Source organism: Camellia sinensis, chromosome 11 (assembly GCF_055761805.1).
Source record: "Camellia sinensis isolate YWXY chromosome 11, ASM5576180v1, whole genome shotgun sequence".
In the NCBI taxonomy this organism is placed as follows: domain Eukaryota; kingdom Viridiplantae; phylum Streptophyta; class Magnoliopsida; order Ericales; family Theaceae; genus Camellia; species Camellia sinensis.
In genome coordinates, this window is record NC_138971.1 from 32,895,776 (window position 1) to 32,921,966 (window position 26,191).

Below are 26,191 nucleotides of genomic sequence, written 5' to 3' on the forward strand. Positions count from 1 at the left end.
CAATGCCCTTTCTTGTTACCAGATAGCCTAGAAATTTACCTGACCCAACTCCGAAGGCACACTTTGCGGCGTTGAGTCGGAGCCGATATCTTTTGAGTATGTCAAAGACCTCTTTTAGGTCGGCAAGATGACCTTTTGATTCCTTGGTCTTTACGACCATGTCATCGATGTAAACTTCTACTGTTTTGCCGATCAGATGTTTAAACATCTTTGTTACTAACCTCTGATAGGTTACTCCTGCGTTTTTCAGCCCAAAAGGCATTACCTTGTAACAGTACAGGCCTTTCGGGGTGATGAACGCGGTCTTCTCCTCATCTGGAGGGTACATAGCAATCTGGTGGTACCCTCTGTATGCGTCTAAAAAACTCATCCTTTCGTGTCCTGAAGTGGCGTCTACCAGTTGGTCGATTTTGGGCAGAGGGAAGCTGTCCTTGGGGCAAGCTTTGTTGAGGTTGGTAAAATCTACACAAACCCTCCACTTGCCATTCTTCTTTTTTACTACTACTGTGTTGGACAACCATGTTGGGTACTGAACTTCTCGGATGGCCCTGGCCTCAAGGAGTCTGTCCACCTCTTCCTCTACTGCTTCGACGTGCATTAACGTCGGCCTTCTGGCTCGTTGAATCACAGGCTTTGCCGATCTGTCGACATTCAGACTGTGGCAAGTGACCTCGGGGTCAATGCCAGGCATTTCATAAGGTGTCCAGGCGAACGCCTCTATGTTTGCCCTTAAAAAATCTTCCAGTTCTTTTTCTTCTTCTCGAGCTAGGCCTGAGCCGAGAAGAAAAAATCGTTCTTCGTCGCCCTCCTGGACGAGGATTTTCTTTAGCGCCTCTTCGCTTTTCTCGGTTGGTTCTTTCCCGACGTCTTCTAGGACTTCCATGTCCTCATCTTCAACTTCTGCTCTCTTTGGCTCCCGTATACTACAGGTGGACTTTATTGCTGCCATGGAGCAATTTTTAGCTTGTAGTTGATCCCCTCTGACTTCTTCGATCCCATGCTCTGTTGGGAATCGGAGCAGTTGATGCAACGTCGAGGGAACTGCCCCCATTGCATGCAACCACGGTCTTCCCAAAATGATGTTGTATGGTGAGGGTGTGTCGATTACCAGGAATTCCGTCCTGATCTTTTTAGTGCCGGCTTGTACTTCTAAGCTTGTTGCACCTAGTGGCCATGTCGGCGTTCCATTAAAGCCGACCATCGGGCCACTGGATTGTTCTAGGTCATCGGGGTGAAGGCCTAGCTCTTTGTAACATCTGACATACATGATGTCATAGGAGCTGCCTTGATCTATTAGGATTCGTTTTACTTGGCACTCCCCAACTTGGAGGGATACTACCAAGGCATCATTATGTGGATGTTGGACCAGTTCTAGGTCGGCTTCAGTAAAGGCTATTACTGGCCCTTGGTATTCTTCTGGCCGATGTCTCTTTTCCCCAACTTGGTAGATATGCTGTAAATGTCTTACCCTCTGGGTTTCTCCTCTGACTTCGTTTTCGTTGACCCTTGAGTGGATCACATTAACCACCCTTGGTTCTCCTGCTTGTGGAGGCTGTGCTGGGGGAGGGGGTGCTGCTGGTGCTTGAGGCAACCTTGCCTGTTCTTCCCTTGTTCTGGCCTCGTCGACCAGGTCCCTCAGAAGGCCTTGTCTTACCAGGTCCTCCAAGTGTGCTTTTAAGGCTCTGCAACCTTGAGTTGGATGTCCCTCTTCATTGTGGTAGGCACAACGTCTGCCAACGTTCCTTCCCATGAATTCCCCCGGTGCTCTTGCCGGAGCCCTGAAATAAGGTTGATTTCGAATCCGGTCTAAGATTTTATTGATTGGGATGCGGAATACCGTTGTTACCGCTTGTTTGTTTCTTAATTCTATTTCTTGTTTGGTCGGCCCATTGCTGACTCGGCCTCGCTTCGGCGAGCCGTTTTCCTTTTCTTGTTTCACCTCTTTGTTTCCCGATATATCTTCTTCGGCCCTGGCGTATTTCTCAATTCTTGCCATGAGTTCTTCCATGCTTTTTGGCAATGTTTTTGCCAAGGACTTCCGTAGTGGGCAGTTATCTTTCAGGCCGTTCTTGAAAGACACGACTGCTACTTCCTGGTTGCATTCGGGTATTCGGTTGAACACCTCGTAGTACCTCTTTGCATAGGCCCTAAGGCCTTCTTCCTTGGTGATTCTAAGAGCCATCAAAGTATCAACCCTCAGGGGTTGCAACTTGTTGGTCACGAACCTGGCCACAAACATCTCGGCCAGGCCTTCCCACGTTTTTATGCTTCCTTTTGGTAATTTATGGAACCAATCGGATGCGATTTCCCCAAAGGATGAGGGGAATACTTTGCAGAGCAACGGCTCGTTCCCGCTATATAATGCCATTGAATTTAGGTAGAGTCCAACATGAAAGTTTGGATCTGACTTACCGTCATAGATTTGAAACCTCGGCATACTGAATCTCTTGGGCGGTTCGAATTTGTCCAGTTCCACCGAGAAGGCTGTCTTCGGTTTTACTGGGGAGTTTACCTCGGCTTCTCCATTCTGCTGCCTCCTTTTGAGGTAGTCCCTTAGGTCTTCTTTGCTCCTCCCTGGAGCTCGGCTATCTTTGGATTTTAGTCTTTTTGGTATACTGCTCTCGGCCTCGAGGTGGGTCCGTTTGGGTCTTTCTTCATGGGTTGTGTCAAAGTGGAGTACTTGCCCCTGAACATGTCGATGTTCTTTGGGGTCTGGATTCTTCATGTGGTGCGTCCTTCGGGACTCTTCTTGCCTCGACTTTTCTTGTCCGACTTCCCTGGAAGGCCGGTGAGAATGCCTTCCGCTCCTGGTATGCTGAGGGACCTCGGGGATTGTTTTTCTTCCGCCCTTTTGGGTGTTGGTTGCTGGCATCGGCGTATCTTGCAGTGGGTATGGTGGCTGCATAACATTATTCTGCATCATGAAGTTGACGACTGACTGAAGGTCTGCCAACTTGTTCGCCAATTCTTTTACTTCCTCATCCCTCCGTAGGCACCTGTCCCTCCATACCTGGAGGTTGTCTTCATTGTAATATTTTCCTTGGTTTGACCTTTTTGCTGTGTCGCCTTCCTGGATGTCGTCGTTCTCCCTGTGACCCTGGTCACGGGCTTCTGTATTGTGATTATCTCCTTCAGCGTCAAGGTTAATTGGTCTGCTGCTCCCAGAAGGAGCATCATCCCCAACATTTCCCTGCTGTCCGTTACTGGCCATCTATTCTTCCTTCGTTCCCACAGACGGCGCCAAATTGTGTGTGTAAAAATCTGACCACACTGCCCGTTTAGTGATCAGTAGGAAAGCACAGGCAGAATAGATGGCTTCGGTAACCTGTAACAGAAAGAAAAAGCTCCGGCGGTGGTTCTTCCACCCGGGGGCACTCCGACGATCAAGTCAGTATACTTCTCAATGATAATCAAGTATTAAACTCAATGCTCAAAACATAAATTGCATACCTTAGACCCATGGGGGTGCCTCTCTTTTATAATATACTTAATCCAAGTCCCACTAGAAGTATGACTTCTATGAACTCCAATCTTAGTGCTTACTTTGGACTCTTTAGGAGATAGAGATAAACTCCCTAAGAGCTTTATCCTTATCTTAATTAAGTCCCCTCTTTGCTTCTGGACTCTTGTCCCTTATCTTCGGATTCCGACATCTTCGGAGATAACCTCGGCAACTCCGAGATCACCTCGGCATAACTACCAGGACACGTGGCACCTCGGCTGACACGTCGGCGTCACCATGCCACGTGTTGGTATTCAGAAAATATGTCCCCACAACTTTCATCCAAACAATATGAATATATAGTGCAAATTTTTTTAATTTACCTCACTGATAAGCAATCTTCTTAAAATATGAACCTAAGGTCGGACGCAAGTTTAGATATTCACAAACTGAATATTACAACATTTGTACCAACTTATCTTGACCCAATTCCATTTAATATCTTTTCCATGTCCTATCCAGCACTATAAACCAACATTATTTACTTTTTAGTTTGAAAATTAATTAATTTAAATATTCTAGCTATAATTATATATATATATATATATATATATAAGAGAAATCAATCTATACATAATTAAAAATATAAATCTATAAATATTGTCTAAACGTATAGAGTTTTTTTTTTGGATATAAATCATTTTGTTAGACAATGTTTGTATCATGGATAAAAATAGATAAAAATTCTAATTTGACCTTAATATCTTTGAATTGAACTGCTTAGACCGGTCTTAGACTTGTTGAACCATTGAACTTATAGTTAGTATTAGAAAATTGCATGTATTTAAAATTTACCTAAATGGTAATTTTGTAATCTACTTAAAAATCTATGAATTTTGTATTTTCAATTCATTGTTCATAAATAAAAATTTTATTTGAAAAATAAGTGAAAACAATAACTATTATAAGGTGGGTAAATTACACTCACCTCCCTTGAGATTTCTGACAATTACATTGGCCTCTCCTATTTTTTTCAGAAATTACACTGACCTCCCTTGAGGTTTATTTTTTATTTGCATACTCCCCCTTTCCTTTAGTTGACTGTTAGTTTGACTAATTGTTCTTTTTTTTCTTCTTTTTTTTTTTTTTTTTTTTTTTTTGGAAGGTCAGTGATTAGTTGTTATATTATCACATAGGGGGGTTTTAGTTTGATTTGGTATAACATTTGAAGTGATTATCTATAAATTAAAAATAAAATAAATCAATTAATTATTTTTTAGGCAAACAAATTAATATGAATTATTGAAGCCAAATGAAAAATACAAGAACTTGTATGTATGTAATGCAATAAATTATATATATATATATATATATTTATAGTTAAACAATGTGAGTATTTAAAAATATTATTTAATACTATTCAAATAAATACAAGTGTTGTCCCAATTTTATTTTTATTAATTTAGATAGTAAGACTCATGTCATCAAAAAAAAAAAAAAAAAAATGAAGAAGAAGATAGTAAGACTCATCAATTTTATCTTGTTTTTTTTAAGACAACTAAACTGTATGATGTCAAGTATTGATTAAAAACTACCAAATAACTTCTCTTATATTTATATAATTAATTTTTTAATTTGTTTCATCATTACTTTTGTTATAACAATAGGTTATTCTAAAATCAAAAATGTTGGAGAGCCCGAAAAGGAGGGGCTCGAATGGGTGTATGTTGGATGTCCGCGCGGACGACCGGGTGAAAACTTGTCTATACAGCGGTTACCTTTATTGATCGCGGCTGTCAACCTTCTCGCCAGACGACCGGAAAGGTGAATTTTGAGCCATTCGAGCCAACCTCCTTCTCGGGCTACCCAGCACTACTCTTATAAATACATACCATTTTATATGTAACATATGCAAGTTATAACATTTGTGGTGTTGATTACCACAAATATTATAACTAAATTTTTTTCAGTCATAACTAAAAAAAATGACTCATAACCAAACACAACATAAGGTATAACCAAAATAATAATCCCATATTTAATGTTTATTAACAAAAATATCTCTAATGTTAAAATTACTAAACTAACCCTCTCATTAATGCCATTAATCACCGGGAAAGTCAGTGTAATTTTTGAAAAAGAAGGAGAGATCAGTGTGATTGTCAAGAACCTCAATCGAGGTGACTGTAATTTATCCTTATAAGTTATATATTTTATTTACATATATTTAAGATAATTGCATAAAAAATTGATATTAAATTTTTTAATAGTATTTAGAGTTATGCTAGGGACCTCAAATAAATTACCAAATTTTTTACCAAACCTCTTACATGGGTGTGGGACTTACACATGTGATTTGTGTGGGTCCCACACTCATGTGAGAGGTTTGGTAGAAAATTTGGTAATTTATTTGGGGTCCATAACATTTTCCTAATATTTATGCTACATTTGGATAATGTTTACAGGGAAAACAAAATTAAATTAATTAAACAAAAATGGTTATTTTTGTACTATTATCTAATTCATTTTTTTTTTCATATTCTTAACCTAACCAGAACAAAATACAGTTTCTTTCACTCCATTTTCATTTTTTTTTTTCATTTTTTTAATTTAACTACGCATATAGCATTTTATGTTTTTTCATATTTCATTTTCAATTTTAATTTTTGTAATTTTTTTTTGGAATGTGATATATATATATATATATGTCTATGTATTGAGTAACAATATTCATGTGATCTAATAAGTATATAAAAGTAATTAAAAAATTATCAAAAAATAAAGTGTATGGAGTATGTGTGTGCTAAAATTTTACCACACAACCAATATTTGATCTTCCTCCTAGAATTCTGGGAACACAGTTGTAGAACACGCAACCTATATAGATCCACGTTTGCACAATTAGAAGAATAACTAACTCGATTGCTTGTCAACCGAGAGCGCACTTCGATGATAAAGTCAGTAAATTAATATCCCAAGATATTTTGACAAATTAACGATAACTCAAATAAACATGCATAAACTCACGTACCTCTCAAATTAACACACATAAACTCACGTACCTCTCACGCATGGGGTGCTTATATAAAGGTGTCTTCCTAGAAGTAGTGATCAAGTTGAACACTTATTCCTTTTAGAAATAATACTAGATGATTCATCTCTCCCAGTTAGGTTATGGTTAACTAATCAAAAGAGTCCTAAATACACCCAACCTAGGAGTCATTCATTCACTAGGATTTTTGTCTTTCACCAAATACCTCAGCTTAGACATGGATCATTTTCATACCTCGGCCAATCACGTTCCACCATGTGGCACTTCAGGCCAAGGTCATGCCACGTGGACATGTCGAAAATTATGTCCCACACCTGGCTCCTAGGCACTATCACCTCAGGAACCATAACCACAACTAAGGCTATTGAAGACAAAGCTACAATGACAACTATAACACACCTATAAAACTACCATAAGGATGTAGGATAGTAGTACACAATCCTCTCCTCTATAACAAACTTAGTTAGTTAGAATCTGTAACTAATCTAGAGATACTTTGTTTTGTTTCCATGTATACATTGATCAAAGGCTTCTATGTGTAGTTGAGTTCATAATGAAATAATAGAAAATATCTTTTTTGCTCTCTCTCTCTCTCTCTCTCTCTCTCTCTCTCTCTATTTTCTTCATGGTATCAGAGTGAATTAAAGTAAGAGGAACATTGAAATTAGTATTAGTCAATACAAAAGGATGTTTGTGACTCTTTGAGACACAACAATGACTGCAAAAAGACGAACAGTCTTTATGAGAAATGGAAAAACCACTAGTTTTAGCTATATGATGAAAAACATCTGAAGAAGGATGCCCTAGTCTCTTATGCCAAGTGGCAGCTGGAGAACTAATACTAGAAAAAACCTTTGAATAGTGATCAAAATGAAAGGGAAGGAAACTGATAGAGACCATTCTGATGATGACCTCTACATAGAACTTGGTTGCTGTGTTTGTCCTAAATAACAAATGATTTATCAATAAATGTAATGGTGGAAGCATTATCTAATGTGAGTTGATGAACATAAAGCAAAATAGATGAAATTTGTGGAACATGCCACACATTATTAAGTTTGAATTTGGAGGTAGAAATGGCAACGGGGCGGGGCGGGGCCGGGGATCGCCCTCCCTGTCCCCGATTCCCGAAGCTACAAAACTCCACGTCCCCGTCCCCGTCCCCGATCCTCGGCGGGGATCCCATCACCCCCCCATCCCCGCCCCCAACGGGGATCAGGTTTCCTCGACCCCGGAAAATCTCCGTAACTCTCTCTCTGTTTAGCTTATCATTATCATCAACAACATCATCGATCATCAACAACATCATCAGTTTCATCAACAAAAAAAAAAAAAAAAAAATAGACACAGATCTGCCATGGCCTGGCGGTGGCCTGGCGGAGGAGGAGCCGACGGAGGAGAGAAATTGAGACAGATCTGCCCATTCTAATCGAGATCTTCTCAGATCTTCTCAGATTTGATGGTGGCCTGGTGGAGGAGGAGCCGATAGAGGAGGAGGCCGCAAGAGGCGACGGAGGAGGAGGAAGCGATGGAGGAGTAGGCGGCAGTGGCCTGGAGGAGGAGGAGGCGTTGGTGGTCTGGAGGAGGCGACCAGAGGAGGGGCCGATTGTGTCTGTGGAGAGAAGAGATAGAGTGAGAGAAGAGAAGAGAGACAGAGAGTGTGTGTGAGAGACAGATCAGAGGTGTAATAAAGGGAGGGGGGTTATATATATAAATAGATAGACGGGGCCGGGGTTACATATATATAATAAAGGAAGGGATATTATGGTAATTTTATTTCGGGGAGAAACGGGGCCGAGAACGGGGACGGGCCGGGTCCGGGGCTGTGAAAGTGATCCCCGTCCCCAGCCCGAATTTGATCGGGGATTCAATTTCAAATACCATCCTCGGTTCGGCAGGGGTATTTTTCGGGAAAAAACCACTCTTATCGAGGACAGGGGGTCGGGTTCCAGTCGGGCCAGGTTTAAATTGCCATCCTTATTTGGAGGGAGTAGATAATGTTGTTGTTTCTTCTCCTAGTCATGTTTCTATTTCTCCTAATCCTAGTCCTTTTGCTAACGATCATGTCCTCTTCTTCCTCTGTTCCTTTTTCTTTCTCTCCAGCTGGTATCAGTCTTACTATTCCTATTTTACCTCCTCTTTTGCCTCTTAATTCTCATACAATGATATAACTAGAGCTAAAGATGTTGCGCCTACCTCTTCTTTGTGTCTAATAGCTTCTTTACTTCCCAAGATGCAATTGCAATTTGAATTGCACTGTTTTGTTTCTACCTGTATTCATGTTATTCACAATAAGTATGTTTTGATACATGTTAAAAAACAGAAGTTTGTGTTTTTAAGATGCTATCGAAATCTACCGTAGGGTCATCATTAGACCAGTGACCCGGCTAGGTCCATATTCTTGGGTAGGCTGGCAAAGCCCGAAAAGGGCTTGGTTTGAGACTAGGTCTAGGTCTAGGTGTTGTAGACTGACTAGTTAGCCCTTGAGAGGTGATCAATTAGCCCATTGGCTCGACCCACAAGTAAAAAATAGGAATTTGTTTTTTTTTAAAAAAAAAATAAAAAAAATAGATTGTTAGTGTTAGGCACCTCACTAGCTCTTCAGGGCCTGGGCCTAAAATTTTTGGCTCTGGTATGGCGTGGCCCACTAGGAAAAAAACCTATTGAGCTTAGCCACAGAAGAGCTTGGGCACCAATTTCATGAGTTGAGCCAACCTTGCTTGACTGTACATGTAATGCAAATTGTCAGGTCATGACCTACCATCTTCAGATCTAATTAGTAATTTTCCTCGTATGATGGATATACTGATTTGATAGCTGTCAAGTGAGCATAGGGCTGGGATAATTGTGCTCAAACGAAGTTGATGTTTAAACAACTTACTGAATCTCTTCTTCTAATGCATTTGCTAAAATATAATATTCAGAAAAAATGAATAGTTTCCCTTTATCAATTTTGTGTTGGCTATTTGTATTAAGAACAATACCTTTTTTTTTTCTCGTATAATTTAGTAAAATTTCAAAATTATTTCCATTTTTTGTAAACAAAAATGAGACAAAACAAGTTTTTGTTTCCCGTTTTCAAAATATTTGTAAAACATAAACAAAAGATTAAAACATAAACATTACCAAATGGGAGTTTAAGAGCTCAACCTTGAGAAAAATCGAGAAAGAGTGGGAGGAGATGTTGATCCTTAGCTTATTACCCAATCTTTGTTGAGAAGTGTTGATATGATAAGTACTGAATATTTACCACTCGACCGTAGATCCAACTATGAATACATAGTTCTCTGTATATTGGTTGTATTTTTTCTAATCATTGCACAACCGCAATCACTGTGGACGTATGCCTAATTTTGGGATGAACCACTTTCAATCTTGTATTCTTGTGTGTATTTATAATTTATAATTCCTATTTTATTCCTTTCTATTTTTGCGTCTCCCTCATCCTGATTAGGTATTCCGCTTGGGTAACAACTTGCCAAAGATCTTGATCTAACTAGTGGAAAACTTTGGACTAACCTGTGAACTACCGCATTAAAACATCTTATAATGTTATGTGTATTGTGATGTTTCTATTTTTTGTCATGTTCTTTTTCTTTTTCTTTTCTGAACTTTTTTTTTTCTTTTAAGATTTCACACAGGAAGATTAATGAGGAATGCAACTTCACAGTGAATTTTAATTTTCTCAAGTGGAATTTCATTGTTTTTGGTAGTACTTGTATATCCTTTGGCTAAAAATGTAAAACCAGTTTGATAACATGTTTCAGGATGAAGATTGTCTTGCTTATGGCTTCCCTCCCTTGTTCTGAATCAAACAGAAATGGTGTTTTCAAAGGTGCTATCAGAGAAAATGTACCAATTAGAGATTGAGTGTTTGATTGCGCTAGAAATTGCTAGTTAAGTGTGCTTGTTATGTAATATAACTGTTTGTGAGTGCTTGTCTGTAATATCCAACTACTGAATTCACCCAAAAAAATATATAACTACTGTTTGTGAGGAAATTGTTGGAGTATTATTCTATCTTAATTATTGTCAAAATATAAAAATGGAGTAGAGTTTGTGACTTTAAATTCACCTGGTTTAAGCAGATTTAGGTGTTTGGTATGGCTGGCTAGCCACTTCAATTGGGAGGAACAGAGCATTTGAGTTAACAATGTATCTTTTATTTTTCATATAGGTTGCATGCATGATACATAACTTATTCACCATGCATTAATAGTTTTGAGTGGTGGAGATATACAGAAAGAAAAATTGTACAATTTTTTTGTATAGAGTGATGTGGCGTATTATGGTCTGTCGATTTAAAAACAGAATTTTCATCATTGTGATCTTGATTACAAATGAGTAATGTTATACAACTTGGATTACATTGATCTTAAAAACTTCTTAATAACTACTAAACACATATTCGAAGGTGTTTTATATTTCATTCAACAAGGGATATACAAAGTGTGACAGCCATTCCGGATATCAGTGAGGTTAATTAGAGTACAGTACTTTTTATTGCTGAGCTGCTGCCATAGTTCATTTCTGCCAGCACTTTGGCAACTGCAATGCACATGAACCCACCAGCCGTGAATCCTAGAAACAAAAATAAAATTAAAAACAACAAAAACATATTGGGATTCTTACTAATGTTAATGCATATGATACCCTCAGCGTCAAAATGAGCTTGCTCAGATCATTTATTTTAGATTTTTTACCTCATTCAAAGATGATCGTCCTTGATCTTGACCCATGACTAAAGCCTGTGCGATAATAATAGTAAAAGGTGATTATTAATTCTTCAATTTGTTTTGGGATTAAAAAATAAGATTCAACTTGCCATACTAAAACAATACTAACCAATGTTGTTCTTGCTAGTGGCACCAGTGCTGAAAGGAAATTGAAAAAGAGAGCTTTCAAGAGACTGAAACCGAATCTTACCAACTAAGAAGCACAACTACGGATATGGATGTGGACACAGACACGAATGCGGACATGGAGCAAGGCGAGTTCAAAAAATGGGGACGTGGAAGGCGGGGACACGGCAATAAAATATGCTTTCATATATATATATATATATATATTCTATCTAGATTAATATTACATCCACAAACAATCAATATTAACAAAAACTAACTCTAATTCTATTTCTATTTTATTTTTTAAAAAGTATTTTTAAATTAACACTTACAGTTTATATCTTTTTTTATGAATGACCTATTAAGTATTTAAATCTTAAGACAAAAATAATAAACATTCAACATTTATCAAAAAGCACTAAATAAAATGGGAAAAAGACAAATTGAAATGTCCCTAGTGTGTTCCCGAAGTGTCCCCAACGTGTCGCCTGAAAATAAATTAATTAAATAAGAGGACATGCCATGTGGTGTGTACCATACCCGACATGTTTGTGTATCCGATACAGATACGGCACTTGTTTTGTAGTGTCGGTGCTTCATAGCTTACCAAGATTCCAAAGTCACGTATCTGCACAGGAGGGTTTGACAAAAGATATAGCACCGAAGTAAAGTTTAATTACATTTATAATTAAAAAATGAAAAGTTTTTAAGGATGAAATACAAGATTTAGTGTTGCCCAAAGTATGATTATATTCTAATGTGGCGTTCATAACGACAAAATATCACTACGCCAACATGGCAAATCCTTAATGACTCACGACAAAAATATATCAACAAAATTTACATCAAATATTTCCTTTAAGATAAATTATGTTAACATGTGGACTAATAATATGAAGTGTCTAATATCATGTCGATCACACTATGAATATCCTTCTGGGTAAAGATCATGAACTACACACATGTACCAAGTCCAATTCATTCTGCACTTTGATGTATACATAAAAATAACAAAAAATTGCATGAATAGTCCTTATACTTTACCCCATCTGTCATTTTGGTCATGTGATTTCAATTCACTTGATTTTGCACCTTACTTTCAAGTTTTTTTGTCAATTAAGTCCAATTGAAAATGGCCATTACAATTGCAGTGAAATTTCACACGTGAACAACACACGTCATGTTTTCAAGGGTAAAATAGCCCATTCGCCCATACCCCATCCAATTTTGTGAGTTACGCTTCGGTATCTCTGAATGCACCTCAAATTTGTGGTTGGACATCTCATTTCTTTGAGCATCCTAATTCCTGAATTCAAATTTTGTTCTTTTTCTTCGAGCACCCTAGTTAACACCAACTTTACCCCCATCCATCCTAACCCCTCCACACCACCACCACCACCACCACCTCATCATCTCCAGCAACATCTCCTCGTCCCTCTCCACAGTGCGCAGCGGCCTGCCTTTCCCTCCCTGCAGCCCGACGCTAGCTCCCTTCCTTACCCGTCAAACTATACCCCTAAACCCCACCTCCCCTCTTAATTTCCTTCACCACCAGCCGTCATGACTGCCACCACCCGATGCGATCTCCATAAATTTGGTTCGGTGGTTTGTGTCCTAACCACCACTATTTGTTTAGTGGTATACATCTGAACCACCATCATTTTTTTGGTGACGGTGCTCTACAATTTCAAATGAAGGGGAAGGGAGCAAGGACAAGGAAGAGCTCTAAGGTGGGTGTGGCTGGCGGCAATGGCATCTAGGTGAGGAAAAAAGGATAGGCCGATCACCGGAGTGGGGTAGAGAGGGGGCATGGAGTGTGGGGAGCGACTGGGGGGTGGTAAGTGGAGTTGGAGAGGGTGGGGAGGGGAGTTGGAGAGAGAGGGGGCTCGAGTGGCTATCAGAGCTGCTAGTGGCACCAGCTAGCCAGGGTAGAAGATGGTTGTATGGTTTAAGGATTTTTGGTAATTTCATTTAGGGGTATAATGAGTTGCATTTAGAACTTGTTACACTTAATTAACTTGCTTAAAACTAATATTATATATATAAAAAGAGAGAGAGAGAGAGAGAAAGAGAGAGAGAGAGAGAGAGAGAGAGAGAGGAAGCAGTTGGTGGGCGTAAGGGAAGGCGAAGGGGAAGGGGGCTTTAGGCAATGGAAAAAGGGTGTTGAGGATGAATGCAACAAAGGAGGAGCACGGTGCAGCAATGGCGATGAAGAGGTAGCAATCTATCCTTCCAGCAGAGGCAAAGATCTTCAATGACAATGGCAAAGGCAATCTCAGTCGATCTCCTTCCTCTCCTTTCCCCCCCTTCCTCTGACCCATTCACTTTATCTTCCCTCTTTTCTTTTTCTTTGATTTGTGGTGGAGGGTAAAATTGATTTGACAAACAGAGTGGTTTGCAGAAAGGCAGGTTTGCTGTGGTTGAAAGGGGGTGATTTGGCAGATGAGGTGTTTCACAGTAATGGGGGTAGTAGAGGGAGACTTTGCTAGTGGTTGGGATGGTTGTTGATGGTGACTAATGAAGGTGGTAGTGGGGAGGGTTGAGATTGTTAAATGATTATTTTATTATTATTATTATTATTGCTAGGCGATTGTTGGATGATGTTGATGAGGTGGGTTTCAGGCTGGTGGAAGAAAGTTTGGGTGGCAAAAAAGGGGTTTTGGTGATGGTTGATAGAGTGGTTGATGGTAGCTGATGGTAGTTGGTGGCAATGGCGGTGGAGGGGTTTCAGCGGAAGAGGGTTTGGGTGGCAAAAGTGGTGGTTTGGGAGGGTGGAAGATGGTGGTGATTGCCAGCAGTGATGGAAAAAGGTGGTGTGCATGGTGTAGATAGCCGGCATTGATGATGGAAGGTGGGGATGGTTTGTGCTGGGTTATTGGGGAGAAAGAAACAATCATTGTGCAGGGTAGAGAAAGAGACAGCTGAACAAACCATTATGCGCATGAAAATTGGTTGTGTGCAGCACATGCGAAATTTCCATAAAAAATTATAACAACCAGAAACAATGCTCATTGAATAAGTCTAATTAATTTTGCACTTCTACCCATAGTATATAATTTTAGAAGATGCTGCAATACATAAGAGTCAGTATCAAGCCTAGTAGAATATATGCAGTTAGTTATGGAGTAAAATAACCTATCAACTCACATGTTTTTATAGGAAACAAGACACTTTGCATGCTTGCATCCTTAAGCCAGGCCAAGAGTGAAAAGAATTTTAGTAGGGAAGACAATTTAGTGACAACACAAAATTACCGATATATAAGCACTTATAATGTGCAAATACAACGATGTACTGTATGAAGATCCATTCCGAATCTTTAGAATTAACTAGCTAAAGAGCTTATTATCTGAAATTGATATCAATATAATGACATAAAATTAAATAGTCATTATTCTTTATTAAAATCTCCATAGAAAATGAAGGAACAAAAGGAATAAACGAACCTCTTGAGGAAGCTCATGTGCAAGCAGAAACAGAGTTCTTGACTACCCACCAACTGATCCATAACAACAATGATTTAGACCACTAAAAAATACACCACTAATAGCACTAATGCATTGGGAATGGTAAAAAAAAAAGAAAAAAAAAAAAGAACAAGGCATAGAAAGTGGGCGGGGCCCACTGCCACATCATTTGTGCTCCTTCTAGTGCTCCATTTTTAGTGCTCCCAAGCATTTTTCGATCCATAGAGGAGGAAAGCACTTCCCAAAGCCATCCCATCAATAAAATTGTGCTGAAATGTTACACGTCACATTGAAATGCTTCATTTTTCAATCAAATACATCAATTAAAAATGAAAAAAAACTCCCTATAGAATTGTAAAACCCTTACACGTGTGTGTCCATTAAATCTATATTTATGGATAGTAACACCAATCATAGAGAAACAACATTACCATTGAAAATTTAAATTAAAAAATAATAATATAAATAAAAAAAATTAAAAAAACATACTACACCATCCGAGAAGAGGTTAAGGTAACCAAACACAAGATTTGATGGAGAATGAGAAGGTTCTTTTTCGACCACGGATTTTACATGGTGAGTGGAGCCATTTGGAGCATCTGAAATGTTATGTTTTCCAGCACCACTGCCAGTTTTTTTCTGCAAAAGTGAGGATCAAATGTAAGTTTCAATAACAAAGAAGTTGCAGTAATGATTTTAACAATAATAAATAGATAAAAAGGGGCATGCGCCAATGGGGCGTGAAGACAGTCCTAGCTTTGTTGGAACCTTGAATCCAAGCATTTGATATATTACCACTTTTCTTACCAAGTAAGCTAGTGGGCATTTTGAAGGCCCTGCCAATTTACATGATAAAGCTTTGTTCAAATATAAGGAATCCCAACCATTCCCGAATACTTGAAAGGGTAAAAAATCCACAAGTCTAATGGAAAATGTTTGCATTTTGATAAAATTGATAAATTGTTATATCCTGGTCAAAAGAGAACCACCCTCGTGATTTGAATTGCCCAACACATCAGAACCATGTGACATCATGATCCCATTCAGGTTCCTCAAACCAAAAAGGTAAGATTCGATATGAAATAAGATACTTCATCAAATGTTATAACATTTTAGTCAACAAAACATATTTGATATGAAATTGTTGTGCACTAGCAGAACAATCCCACTAGATATATACATTTGTTTCTCAATGTGTAATGTTTTTGACTTTCTTTGCCACAAAACTTTGTAACTTATCGAGGTCCGAATCATTATTTTTTATCTTGAACAAACAGAAAACTAAAATTAAGAATAAGAAAAGCAACAAACCATATTTATTTCATGCTATTAGAATATTCTATCACGAGGATATTAGGAACTGTGGAAAAATTATTTTGAATGAAGAAGAAACAATCTCTTTTGCATGTGACAGATACAGATCAGAGATCGATATATGTCGCATGTGTTTGTATACATTTGTGGCTAGAACTCTTTCAAAAAAAAACCAACAACAATTCTAGTCTAGCCCAGCTGCTGCCTGACTATAATTCTAGGTCCATATACGAAGAAACGCCCAGAAACCAACCTAGTTCAAAGTTGATCATAACCTGCCAGGAAAAATCACAATCATCTTACCTTCCGAAGAGATTCAGGCTGATTTTGCATTTAAGACCCTTCGTCTGAAACCTTCCCTTGAGATGACATTTCTGATACTCTTTCATTCTTTTCATTGAAAGACTGCTGCTGAATCTTGTCATCATCGTCATTGTCATCCTTCAACTTTTTACTGTTCTTGTGATGATGATAGAGAAGGCCTAAGAAGCACAGACACGCGACACGACACGACACGGACACGAGGACATGTTAATTTTCAAAAAATGCGGGCAAGACACGTGAAGGACACGCATGAAATATATAATTTTATATATTTATTATATATTATATATATGAATATATCATTTAAAAATAATAAAAAAATGCAATATGACACTAATTCCTATAAATTTATATGATTTTTGTATTATTATTGTATCTTCAGTTGTTTTGTTCAAACTTAAAATTAGTTTCACATGTGTCTAATCAATAGACATGTGTATTTAAGTGATTGACATATGTGTCCTCCAAGTGTTCAAAGAGTGTCCGGATCTTTAAAAAAAATTTAAAAATAGGACACATTTTGAAGAGTGTCGAACACGTGTCCAAAAGAGTGTCGGTGTCCGACACGGACACGACATAGATACGTCACCTTCTTAGAAATGTCCATGCTTCTTAGGAGAAGGCTATGACTGGAAATTAGTTTAAAAGTGGCTTACAGCCAACAAGCTCAATGACAAGTATGTGAAAAGTGGCTACACAGAGCCTCTCAATAACAAGCAAGTGACAACTGCCTTACATGCAATCATTTAATGACAAACAAGTGCCAATTACAGCCACTTTAGTGACAAGTAGTTGAGAAGATGCTTACAAGCAATCACCTTAACATCAAGTGGTTTAATTCAACAAGTGGTTTATGCACAGCCACTTTCTAAGTACATTACTACCTTAAGGTTAAAGAAACACACAAACTGAAAAAATATATTGAATCAACTCAACTACACAAATCTTCACCAACTACTTGGCGTTGGCTAGATGAATCCTAGTTTGCATATTTGATTAAGATCCATAATTTTAGTTGAACAACAAGCTATTAACTTGTGTCCCAGGATTGAAACCTGGCTTTGATACCATGAAAACTAGGTTTAAACTAAACCATGGTATTATTCAATTAATTAATGAAAGATTACAAGAGAAATATATATAAGAAAACTAAGTAAAACCCTAGAGGCTAACAATGACTAAACTACCCTTAATGATAAAACAAACGCATGCTTAACACTTGTTATCTTAACTCATGTTTAGTTTGGTCTTCCTCGTTCCCTAGCATTACCCATAATGCAGATTGTGTCACTTTTCTTGAGTCCCGTATATCAACTAGGGCCACTTTTTCTCAATTTCACTTTGTGCATTTACTCTATCAACCCTTTCATATTCTTAAGGTGATATTCCTTCCAAAAGAATGACTACCATTGCCTCAATCAATGAAATTGTACTCTTTTAACCATCAGCAGTGTGTTCAAGCCTTGAACCATTCATGTGATCCGATGTACTCCAGTGTCACATTTGGATTATCAATAAATGTGCATTTATAATTTGTTTATCACTTTGCTAACCATTAATAATGATCTATTATTCAAAATTATTAATTTTCAAATGTGACAGAAAGTAACTTTTTTCTATACATTATTAGAAGTAACTTTTTTTCTATACATTATTAGAGGTAAAATTATAGGAATATATAAAACAGAGATAATTGTTGAATGTGCATAATGCATACATATATATTCCAAAACAAGAAAGCACGTGACTGAGATTAAGAAATAACATATGCACGTTGCATGTTTCTCAACTTACCCAAAATGGACAAACCAATAGAAACATCTTTTAAGGAAGTGCATGTTTAAGAGGATGTGAATGCTCATGTCCAAAATGAACATGAGAATGAGCATGGTCCACATCATGATCCTGTGAATGGGAGTGTTCACCACCTGGAAATATAACATAATCATAAAAAAACATATTATGACCACCAACAATTAAAAAATGCTACAAACTGTAGGTGAAAAACTGAAATCCTACCCCAACCTATGACAAAACCCTCCATTAAACCCATCTCCTAAGATCAATCAACCAACCTCCTCAAAACATCAACTCTCTACTAGAGGACAAACAACCCTTGATCCACTTCCTCCTCCTCTCACCAAATCATTTCTTTTGCATGACAAAATCCAAAAAAAAAGAACAATCCACATGCTTTTTCAAAATCAGTCTTAAAGATAACCCTCCTTGTTTGTAATTTGCTACGAAGCACCGACAGTTCAAAATAAGTCCCATACCCATGTTGGACATGGCGACACGGCAAGGACACACCATTTAATTTTTTTTTTCACGGGACACACCAAATGGTTCCCCCCCCCCCCCCCCCCGCCCTTCTTTCTTTAGTGCATTTAATGGATGTTGGATGTTGAATGTTTATTCATTTTTGCTTAGATTTAAATACTAAATAAATCATCCATAAAAAAGATATAAACAATAAGTGTCAATATAAATTCATTTTTTTTAATTTTTAATATAAACTTAGTTTTAGTTTTTGTTAGTTTTGATTGTTTGTGGATGTAATATTAACCTACATAAGAAACAAAAATATATGAAAAAATATTTTATTGTTGTGTCCCCGCCCTGTTCATGTCCGTATCCCCATTTTTTTAAAATCACCGTATCATGTGTCCCGTGTCTATATACGTGTTCATGCTTCTTAGGTAATCTATACTCCTCAACCACCTCATTAGCTACCAAAATAACATCTAAATTATTTTATTTTATTTTACTTTTTGATAAATGAAATAACATCTAAAATTTAACACCCCTCAACGAAGGCACCTTGGGAAGAGAAATGAAATCCCCCAAAACCAAATCTCAACGACATAGATAACACTTTTGCCAAACTTTTATACAAATAAGTAACTAAACAGATAGGTCAAAAGTCACATGTTCTTAAAAAAATCTCTTTATTTGGAATCAAACATATAAATGTAGCATTTGCGCAAGTTTTAACAATTCCTTTCTCAAAAAATTCATTAAAAACTTTCAACAAATCAAAATTAACAATATCCCAACAAATGTAAAAAGTGCTCATAAGAAAGCCATTAAGCCCTAGGGACCCATACCTTTTTACACTTGAAAATCACCTTTCTATTTCCAATCCATCAAGAAGCCTTTCAACCAACTAACCTTCTCAGAATCAATGGGGGACCATTCCAACCCTTCTAATCTTGACTTACTCACCCCTCCCTCAAAAGAATACAATCTGGAATAAATGGAAAAACCTCATTAATGATTTGATCTCCATTTGCAACCTTAGGAAATAATTTGAAATTATTATCCCATTCCTCAAGCCACTTATTAAGCTTTACATTTTTTAGACAAAGAAATTTCTTCACCTAAAGACCACCTTCTCAAATTTACTTTTGAAAACATCTCTCTCCTTTCTAAGAGATTCAACAAGACCACCACTCATCTCAAGACTATCCAACTCATTGATCCTAATTAGAATTTTACTTTGTAGTCTCTTTCAAGTCTCCGAAAACCTTTGATCCAATTTTCAACAACTATTTAATAAACTTTAGTTTCTTCATGAATTTGAAACTTCCCCTTCTTGTGAGGTCTACAACTTTCCCAACATTCCCAGTAACATTTCTTAAACAAGTGATGGTCTAACATATTCTTAGACCTAAAAGGAGTGGGACCCCAATTGATAAATGACTTTCTAAGACCCTGGATAATGATCAAACATTGCTCTAGGAAGCACCACTTTTCTAACATTCAGGAATCTCTCTTCCCAACTTGAAGAATAAAAAAATCTATTCCGACTATTACGCATAACATTCACCCCCAGGTTTGACCAAATGAACCTAGCATTTGACAATGGAGGATCAACCAATTCGTACTCTCATAAATGCATCAAAGCCCCTCGTACTCCTAGTGACTTCATCCCCCTTTAGCGTTTTGGAAATTACTTTGATTACATTAAAGTTGCTACCAACACACCAATTTGGAGACCAAAGCCTAAACAAACTAGGCAACTTCCAAAATGATCCCCTAAGCTTTGGGGTATTGGATCCATAGACTCCTGTACGCAACCACTCTCTATTATCATTATTCCTAAATCCTAAGTCAACTGGACACTAAAAACTCCCCAATAACTACTTCATATTCACTAATCACTCTCTCATCCCAAATTGTCAAGTCCTCTCCCGAAGCAGATCTTCCACAAACCCAATTCCTATACCCTATGAAGCACGGACACGGACACGGACACGGGACACGACATGGACACTCAGACACGCAAATTTTCAAAACAATAGGGAACACGACATGCTGGGAACACGTTTAATATACATAATTAAATTTATTTATTATATGTCATAAAATTTTAAACTTAATAAATACATATCATTAAATTAAAAAAAAATTGTTCTTAAAAACTAATTAGCAATATATATATATATATATATATATATAAATAAGACTGACTGACTGAGAGAAAAAAAAAATTGAAGAAGAAAAGTAAAAAGTAAAATAGAAGAGAGAGAGAGAGAGAGAGAGAGAGAGAGAGAGAGAGAGAGAGAGAGAGAGAGGTTAGAATCAGCATAAAAGAAAAGAAAAGTCAAAGAGAGGAGAGGACAGAACAAAAGAAAGAGAGAGAGAGTGACAGAGAGAGAGCAAAGAAGAAGAAGAAGATCAAAGATGGAAAGAAGAAGAAGAGAATCGAGCAACATACCTTTGATAACAGCGAAAGCAACGACTAGCAAACAGCAAGCACAGACCAGTGAGCACAGACCAGCAACGACCGACCACTAACGAGCCACCAACGACCAACGACGAGCCTTTCTCTCAGTCTCTTCTCTTCTCATAGTTGGAAACTAGGTTAGCAATTGATTTTTAATTTTTGTTTTTTACAAATTGACCCCCACTTGATGTTTCAAAAATTATATTTCTAACCCAGCGGTGTCCCAAACATGTCCCTTACGTGTCTATCTGCAAAAAAATCAAAAAAAAAAGAAAAAGAAAAGAGGGACACTCTCTTTAGCGTGTTAGACAACTGTCCACTGTGTGTCCGACGCGTGTCCGTGTCTGACACTGATAAGCGGCCCTCGGAAAGGTGTCCGTGCTTCATAGCCTATACCTAACCCCCCCAAATGCTCTTAATCAATTTCCTATCGAATTTTTCTATTTCTATTTCTTGAAGAATTACAATGTCTATATTATTCCTAATCAGAACCTCCTTTACCACGCTTATGCTTTTCTTGGATAGTTCTCCACTTACATTCCAACTTATAATCTTCATTTTAGAACCACTTCTACCCATGATCTCATTTTCTGGACCATCATATTAATTCAAGAAGTCAAATTCCTCAATTCCTAATTACCTTCCTACAATTACCCTTACCTCTCTCTTTCTCTCCCCCTCCTCCACCCTTTCTAACACATCTCCCCTTTTGATCCATCCTCTCACCTTCTTCACTTAACTTGATCAAAGACAAACCCTTTATGTCTAGTACCTGACTTGACCCCCCACCTGCAGCCCCACCTCATCTAGAGAATGTGTATTCCTCTTTAACTCAATCAACCATTTCACATTTTCATTAAGTTTCCTACCCCTAGAAGACTTAAGCCCCTCCCATGATCAGACAATAAACATTCAATTTACGACATACTACCATAGTGACAAGACTCGGAAAAACAAGGAGTAATGGCCTTTAAGATTCTCACCAGGTATAATAGGTTTATCTCCAACCCCAAGTAAATAATCTCTCTTAGAAATTGACACTAGGCAAGGGGTTAAAACAAAAGCACCACTCCTAAAAGAGGGAAAGCATGGTTCCTTCATTAATGAAATCAAACTTATCCCAATAGAAATTGTTAGAATATATAGTCATGTGTTATTTTTTGTGTTAACTTAAGTGAGGGTACTATGGTCATATGGTCATATTATATTTCATATAAATATTTTCTGTTTGTTTTAGGTTTATTTTAAGAATCTAAGAACATTCGTTAAATAAAAATCTTCCTCTCCTCGTTCCTTCTCTCTCTCTCTCTAACCCTAATCTAAGTTTTCCATACTTCTACACTTCAACTTGGTATTAGAGCATTGATTCGACTTTGTCAAGTGTTCATCAGACTCTTGAGATTCCATTGAGGTGACGACATCTGACATCATCTTCTGTACGATGACATCAGTATGACGTCATAGTCTGTACGGACGAGTCGAGCCACTCTAGGTCCTCTCTCTCTCTCTCACTCTCTCTCTCTCTCTCTCCTGATGTTAATGGTGATTTTTCTGGAATTCTTTGGGATCATCTAGTGTTAGAAATAATATATTTTAATGATTTTTAATTCTTTGTTTTGATTTATTTTGAAGAGTAGATTATTATTGGAAACTTATTATTTGATAAAGTATCTTCTCTTTGCATTAATTATGTTATTTGGAGGTCAAAATGAAGATTAAACAGGTATAACACAAGGCAACAGCAAGCAGCAGTAGCGGCAACAAAGAACTACAAAGTAGGAATTCTAGCTGCAGGGACGTCCGGGTGGATGACCACCAAGCTTTGCTCCGGCTGTCCCAGAGAGTATGCTCGACAACCGTGGTCATCATACCTCTCGACCGGGACTTGACGAAACGTCCGAGAGACATCCGAGTGGACGACGGGGTGGATGACCACCAAGTGCAAAGCTTCACCAGGGACGTCTGGGCGGACGACCACCAAGAGCAAAGTTTCACTCAGGACATCCCAGGGACGTCCTCTTTGTGCAATGCGCATTGAATCTGACAAATGCTGAGAAGCGAAAAGAAATGTTTTTGCATCAAATGACCCATCATTCAACGGACAAAACACACATGTATGTCAGGGAATATCTAAACAGTGGTTTTTACAACCTCTCGACCCATCACCATCCCATCTCTTCAATGCGAAGAAGAGGATGGGCTTTGTCAGACATAACAGAGCACTATCTCTATTATATACGAAGACACAGACACAACAGAGAGACAGACAACAATATATACAACGTGCTAAACATTTTTCCATCTTTCATCAATCACATATTCTCTATCTCTTTGAGTTTCTGAAGAATTCCTAAACTGAGTTTTCATTTTCTTTCATAACACAAACTAAACTTAAGCTGTATGCTTATCTACTTCTGAGAGTTTCTATTTTTTCTGAGCTTCAATATTGCGTATCTATCTTTGAGAGATTATCCTTGTAGCTTTCTTTGAAAGCAAAAGCACCTTCATTTCAATCTTGTAAGAGTGTAGTACACTCAGTGCTCTTGATTCCTTGAGAGTGATTGTGAATCACCTAAGGTTTGCAAGGTTTTGAAGACTAGTATAGTTTGTGTAAAATCTGTGGAGGATTGCTTCATTTGTGAAGAGGTTGCTAGCACCCTTGTGAAGCTAGAAGATAGTGGTTTTACAACTTTGTCTCTGCTATAACTGTTATAATATTTGCTATTATTATGCTAAATCTACAAATATCTTTACTTACCTGATTTAGTTAAATCCATTGCTAATTTATCTAAATCATAATCTGTTAAGTAAAAAATCATTCACTGCATTAACTTTAAGCTACTTCTCTATTAAGTTCATCATTGTGCTTGATCATTAACTGTTATTCATCCATCATCAGTTAATTATTTGTTGTACTAGTTGTTAATTTTATTGGGTAATTGTTAATTTTTATTTATAGAAATCTAATTCACCCCCTTTTGGATTGCCTTTTGGGTAACATCTAGTGTGTGTTTTCTATTTTTGAATGTTTTTTTTCTAGTTCTTGGTGGTAATATTCTAATATGTGCCAAAGCTCCTTACCTAGAATTTTTTGATTGTTGAAATACGTTCCTTGGGAGCCGAAATAGCCCTAAGAGGCTCTTTTTGACTTTGTTTTGCTTCAGTGCTACTGTTTGGTTGATTTTATGGTATTTTTGTGTGTTTTCCTGGTTCACTGCTGCTGCTGGGTTGATTTGTTGATGGTTTTTGGTGTTTTCCCTGGTTTGGCAACCCTGTTCTGCCTGCTTTGATCATTCTGGCTGATTTATGCTCATCTTTGGCTGCTTGCTGGTGCTAGTGATTGGGTAATTTCTTTCCCAAACTCTGTTCATGTGGGCTGCTTTCCCTTGTGCATTTTTTCCCCCTTTTGAATCTTCTGTTTGCTGCTGGTCTTTGTTTTCCTTATCATGGCCGAGCCAAAACCTAATGTGAAATCTTCAGTAGCTAAGGATGATGAGTTACCTAAGTCTATTAAGAAATTAAATGGTCTAAATTATTTGGCTTGGGCTCATGTTGTTAAGATTTTCTTACATGGCAAGAAGTCGCATTTTCTTACTGAACTTCCACCTTCTAAGGATGCTACAGGGTATGATGATTGGTTGAGTGAGGATTCATGTGTTATGGGGTGGCTTTGGGATAGTTTGGAACCTCATGTTGCTACTACAATGGAATTTTGTGACACCTCTAAGGACATTTGGGACTCCCTTGCTGATTCTTTTTCCAGTCAAAGTAACGTCACTCGTGTTTATGAGTTATATGAGCAGATCTTTGCTATCCGACAATCTAACCGTCCTCTTCTTGCATGTTACAATGGCCTTAAGACCTTATGGGATCAACACCGACCTTTTACTAATGATTTGGCTCAATGGAAGAAATATTGGGAAGAATTTATGATGGCATCCTTATTTTGGGGGTGCTAATGCCTATTCTTAGCTATTGCGCTCTTCTTTGGGACAGAGTTCTTCCACATCTAGTTCCTCTCAATCATTGTCCTCTTTTGCCTTGATCTCGAGCAGTGGTGACCGCGAGACTAACCGTGGTAATTCTAGTCATCGTGGATCCCATACTAGTTCTCGTGGTGGTCATTATTCTTATGGTGGTGGTGGTGGTGGGCGGCGTGATACTGGCTCCTCGTCCCGTGGTGATCAAAAGTGTACTCATTGTGATTCCTTGGTTCATTCTGAACCTTGGTGTTGGCAGAAGTATGGTAAACCGAATCATGTGTATCAAGATATGGATGTTCCACCCTCTCAATCGACATCCTTTCCCTCTAGTCCTAGTGCTTCCCCAGTTGATTCTCATGATGCACTCACCACTAAAATTAGCGAGCTTATTGAGCTAGTCAATTCTCTTTATACTACTCTTCCTTCATCCTCTACGGCTACATTGGCTAGTTCAGGTAATATTGCATGTATAGCTCAATCCTAACCTTAGCTTCTAGACTTAGAAGCTAGTTCTCATATCTCTGGTAATTCCTCTCTTTTTCATACTCTTCATCTGGTTACCCATAATATTATACTAGCTAATGGATCCTCCCGACCTATCAGTGGCTAGGGTACACTTCAGCCCACTCCATCTCTCTCCTTACCCTCTAGTCTCTATGTTAACTCTTTCCCATTTAATTTTCTCTATGTTAGTCAATTAACTAAAGTTCTTCATAGCTCTGTAACCCTTTCTCCCTCCTCATGTGTTTTGCAGGGCCTCCAGACCAAGAAGATGATTAGTTCAGGGCATGAGAAGGATGGCTTATATTTTCTAGACACTGATGGCTCTCCTCCTCCTACTTCTGCTATTTTGAGTGCTACCATGTCTCCCTTACAATGGCATTTTTGTTTGGGTCATCCATCCTTGGCCAAGCTTAAGTAAGCTATTCCTAGTTTAAGTCATATGTCTCAGCTTGAATGTGAAGCATGTTAGCTTGGCAAACATCACCGCAGTTCCTTTTCTAGTTGTAGTATTAGTCGTGTGTCTGCGTCCTTT

General features: G+C 37.9%; 1 protein-coding gene and 1 long non-coding RNA gene across 9 annotated transcripts in view; one reads left to right on the forward strand and one right to left on the reverse strand.

Annotated features, from left to right (window-relative positions):
* LOC145801900 (uncharacterized) overlaps nt 1-10,495 on the forward strand; it is a 117,016-nt gene extending 106,521 nt beyond the window's left edge. Inside the window, exon 2 of the long non-coding RNA XR_014343722.1 lies at nt 10,262-10,495. This is a non-coding gene — a long non-coding RNA (uncharacterized LOC145801900). The remainder of the gene's footprint in view (nt 1-10,261) is intronic.
* Nucleotides 1-26,191, reverse strand: part of LOC145801898 (uncharacterized) — a 598,157-nt gene that overhangs the window by 568,839 nt on the left and 3,127 nt on the right. The gene's annotated exons all lie outside the window — the stretch shown is intronic.